At 44.7% G+C, this 4,732-nt stretch overlaps 1 protein-coding gene across 2 annotated transcripts in view; it reads right to left on the minus strand.

The window, feature by feature from the left end:
- RNF141 (ring finger protein 141) overlaps window positions 1-4,001 on the minus strand; it is a 36,880-nt gene extending 32,879 nt beyond the window's left edge. Inside the window, exon 1 of one of the 2 annotated variants that reach the window (XM_010829330.1) lies at window positions 3,697-4,001. The gene's annotated coding sequence lies outside the window, so the exon portion shown is untranslated. The other variant, XM_010829331.1, reaches the window with a different exon arrangement.
- Window positions 4,002-4,732: the final 731 nt, after the last annotated feature.

Below are 4,732 nucleotides of genomic sequence, written 5' to 3' on the forward strand. Positions count from 1 at the left end.
CTTCAGTCGTGTCCGACTCTGTGCGACCCCATAGACGGCAGCCCACTAGGCTCCCCCGTCCCTGGGATTCTCCAGGCAAGAACACTGGAGTGGGTTGCCATTTCCTTCTCCAATGCATGAAAGTGAAAAGTGAAACTGAAGTCACTCAGTCGTGTCTGACTCTTAGTGACCCCACGGACTGCAGCCTACCAGGCTCCTCCATCCATGGAATTTTCCAGGCAAGAGTACTGGAGCGGGGTGCCATTGCCTTCTCTGACTCCTGGGTATATATCCCCCTAAAAAAGAAAATGCTAATTTGGAAAGGTACATACACCCTCAATGCTCACAGCAGCATTATTTACAACTGCCAAGATATGAAAGCAACTTAAGTGTCCATCAGCAGATGAATGAGTAAAGAAGTGGTATGTAGATATACAATGGAACACTACTCAACCATGAAAAGGAATGAAACCTTGCCATTTGCAGCAACATGCATAGACTTGGAGGGTGTTATGCTTAGTGAAATTAGTCAGAGAAAGACAAATACTGTATGGTATCATGTATATGTAGAACTAGAAAATAAAACTAGTGACTATAAAAGAAACAGACTCATAGACAACAAACTGGTGGTTACCAGTGGGGAGAGGGAAAGAGGGAGGGGCAAGATAGGGATACAGGATTAAATATACAAACTATTGTGTATAAAATAGATAAGCTACAAGGATATACTGTACAACACAGGGAATACAGCCAATATTTTTATCCCCCCTCAAAAGAAAATGGTCCATTTTGTTGCTGTACTGTTTTGAAATTGGTGTCCTAACTTTGAAGAAAATTTAAAATGTGAAGCAGCATATTAACTCATCTTGTAATTGTACTTGGTATCAGGAAACCTGACTATTAACTCCTCAGATTAAAAGGGAAAACTATCTAGAGACTACGGAAAGAGCATGCAACAGTGCCTCTCAACTTGCTTCAGTGGAGAAGGCCCCCGATTCACAGTTCATTTTGAATACCATAAAATGACAAATATCTGAGTCCATCTGAGAATAAAAATATGGCTCTGCAATCTAGATGCAATAAAATCACAATCAAGGGTGCAGGCATGTTCACAAAACAATCTGCTGAGGCCACCCTCTCGTCACCCCCCACAGGTTTTTCAATGTCCCTCTTTGGTGACTCGGCACATTCTTCTATCACAGCACACATCATCAGTTAGGTCACTTGACCATCCCCCTCTGTGAGCTTCTTGAGGGTAGCAGCTGTGTTCTCTTTTCTGGCAGATACATAAGCACACAATAAATGTTTACCAATGGATACAGAAAATACTGTTGACAGTTTGGGGTTTTTTATTATTCACTTAGTATTTTTTTGACTTTTGTTAACTTGTTCAGTCATCTACTAGTTGGGAGAGAAGCTGACATTAAAAAAACACAGGGAAGAAAAAATATAAAATTTATTGTTAATGTTTAGGTGAATTGAGAAGTATTCATTATTTGGTATGAGCAAAATACTTCCTGTGGATCATGAAACAGCAGTATTGAACAGGAACTAAATTTGTGAACCACTGGCATACAATTTAGCAAAAGATAAATCTCTCGTCAAGACTTAAAGAACTGACCGCTCTCATATTATTGTACCCCTATAATTTAGTCCTTTCAAGCAGGATAACAATGTGCTTTCAAAAAACATTTGAAGGATTTTCTAAATAAAGAATAACTGTTATTTTGAAACTCATAATATCAAGGATTCCAAAAATGCCACATTCCCTAGTGGGTGGTAACTCATACACTTGATCACTTCTTTTTCTAACAAAATGAACTTTTGTAGTTCAAATATTCTTTATAAAGATACAAAAATCACATCATGGGTAACTGGAAAAAAAAAAAACCTTCATGAAAATTTAAACCATATCCATTCATAAAAGGATTAAACAAAGATGAAAAGCCTAGAAGTGTAACAAGATGACTAGTTCACAAATACTGAAGTATTTAGAAAACGTCTCTGAAACCTCTTCTCCGTGAAATTTTGTACCAATTTCTTTACTTAAAAAAGAGATATTTATAGTTGAAACTATTTTCACTGTTATTTAGCATCAGTGATGCTAAAAGCACTAAAAACTAAGGTTCCTAAAGATACTATTTATTACTCATTATACTCAAACTCTAGACCATAAACAGATTATCAGCTGTCCTGCAAGACAAGAAATTAAGAGCAGTTATAAAAGACCATACTGAAACAAAGAGACTGGTCAGAGACACTATAGAGTCTGGAATGCCTGTTACAGACTCAAAGATCTTAATCAGACAAAAATTTTATACAAAGAAAAACTACAAAAGGATATTACTTGGAGACTGAAAGCGTGGATTTCTGGTATCACTAGGGTGTTTACTAGTACATTTCATATCTGGAAAAATGCACTAACTAGACTTTGGACCTTCTCTGCCTTTTGAAGAAGAGAAAGAGAAAGGAAGTGTGGCAAGTGTTTCAATACGAACTAAGAAGGCACAGGTGGTAACACACACCAAACATAAAATGCACTTAAACCAAATGACAAAGAACATATTTTGGAAACATACAATCATATTCTGAGGAAAATATTTAGAAGCTGCAGCCAGGCAGCATCAGAGGAAAGGAGAAATATTCATACTATTTTTTGTGTTCTGAATTCAGAAAGCATCGCTTCTTAGAGGGGAGATGCTTTCCAACACAGAGGAGGCTAATTCAGGATTGTTGGTCCGGGGCCCCTCACGTTCCAGATGAAATTCGGAAAGGATGGAGGTCATGTTTTAGCAAGAAGAATGGGCGAGGGAAGATGCAAAAGAATCACTCCATATAGAAGATCTAAGAATGATAAACCATAGGAAGTGTCACGGCCGCTTTATAAATACGCCAGAGACAAGAACTGAATCATTCGGCACCGTGAAAACAGGCCAGGGTCAGAATACAGAGACGTACACTGGGGATAAATATTAACAATAACAGTAAGCCCACATTCTAGCACGGTAACACGATAAAAATAACAAATCATTCCAAAGCGACACAGAAAGTTTCCCTTCCAGGGATGATTACTACAATTAGTAGTAAACTTCTGGTCTTTGCCGGGTCTCACGGTAGCTGGTTTGACGAGCTCAGGCCTTTCGGAAGGGGAGCAGCCTAAGCTAGTTTAGAGGGGGTGGCCGGATTAAGTAGACGGACTTGGATATTTCTGAGCCATCACCCAGGCAAGGGTTTCTAACATGGGGTGTCCACTGCAACGGGGGAGCACAGGTTTCCAGCCTCACCAGTGCGTTAACTCAACACACCCGCCACCCTCCCACCACCGCCCCTCCTCAAGCGCACCTGCACTCGTAACCAACAGCTACGTCCGCTGGCCGACTGACTGCGCCGGCGGCAATATTCAAAAGCAGGTCCGCGCTCGAGGAGAAAAAGCCTCTCCTGGTCCCCCAGAACCACCCTCCCCAAACGGGACGAGCCACTTCCACGCCCTGTCACTGGAAACCACCGGGTTAGAGACAGTGCGACCATGGAAGGGCCTCCCAAGCCAGCTCCTCTCCCTAAGCCGAGGCCTAGAAACTGCGGCGGCAGGGCGGGGCTTGACCCCCCACGGAAGCCCGGCCCTGCAGTAGAGGCGTGGCGGGTGTTCCTATTCCCTGTAGGAGGGCTGAGGAGCAGTTGGGAAGGGAACCGGCAACAGGCTAGCGCAGCAGAGCTCACCCCAGGTTCAAGGCATCGCGCTTCCGGGAGCCGCGGCGCCGCCTCAGTCTCACAGACCCGCAGGCGGCGGCGGCGGCGGCTGCACGGACCACTACCCGGTCGCACTTCAGTGACGCACAAGTCCCGCCTCCAGCGCGTTGCTTGGAGACGGTGCCCAACCTTCTCCAGAGCTTCGACTAGCTGGCTGCGCTTCTTCTGAGGACCTGCGAGGCCTTGGCCTCGGGGGCCATCCGAGAGGGAAGGGTGGCGGCGAAGGCCAGAGGGGGCCGTGCGCTAGAGGCGGCAGCAGAGGCTTCGCCTGGCAGCTTCCTCAAGTCTAAGGCTCCTTGGGGCGGCAGTGGGTGTGGCCTGGCCGACTGCCGCCTCTTCTGGCCCCACTTCCCTAGCGAGAGCCCACCTGGTGACAAAAGGCACTGCGATCCCTGATTTGGTCAAAAGTTGAATTCCAAGTCACTACTTATAAGGCCTCTAATCTCCTACTGGTCATAGCTACACAAGTGAAAGTGAAAGTCGCTCAGTCGAGTCCGACTCTTTGCAACCCCAATAGACTGCAGCCCGCCAGGCTCCTCTGTCCATGGAATTCTCCAGGCAAGAATACTGGAGTGGGTAGCCATTCCCTTCTCCAGGGGATCTTGCCAACCCAGGGATGGAATCCAGGTCTCCCGTATTGCAGGTGAATTCTTTACCATCTGAGCCACCAGGGAAGCCCATCTCATTTCTTTTACGTGAAGGGGGCCCACCGTGCTCTCCTAGCTAGAATAAGAAGCATTAAAGAGAAATACAGGAAATAACCAGCACAGGGTTCAAACCAGTAAGCCCTAGTAAATGACTATTATTATTTTGAACACATGTTGGCGAGATCATGGCTTTTCAGAAGGTCCCTAGTGGATAATTGCTATTAAGCATCTGTTGTGTGCCAAGTACTATACTAGGCACTTTTTAGGCATTGCTTTTGTTTAAATAGTGCGCTTCAAGTTACACAGCCCGTGAATCATGGAGTAAGGGTTTAGACCCAGGTATGACTCACACTATCATC

Source organism: Bison bison, unplaced genomic scaffold (assembly GCF_000754665.1).
Source record: "Bison bison bison isolate TAMUID 2011002044 unplaced genomic scaffold, Bison_UMD1.0 scf7180017864503, whole genome shotgun sequence".
Classification (NCBI taxonomy): Eukaryota; Metazoa; Chordata; class Mammalia; order Artiodactyla; family Bovidae; genus Bison; species Bison bison.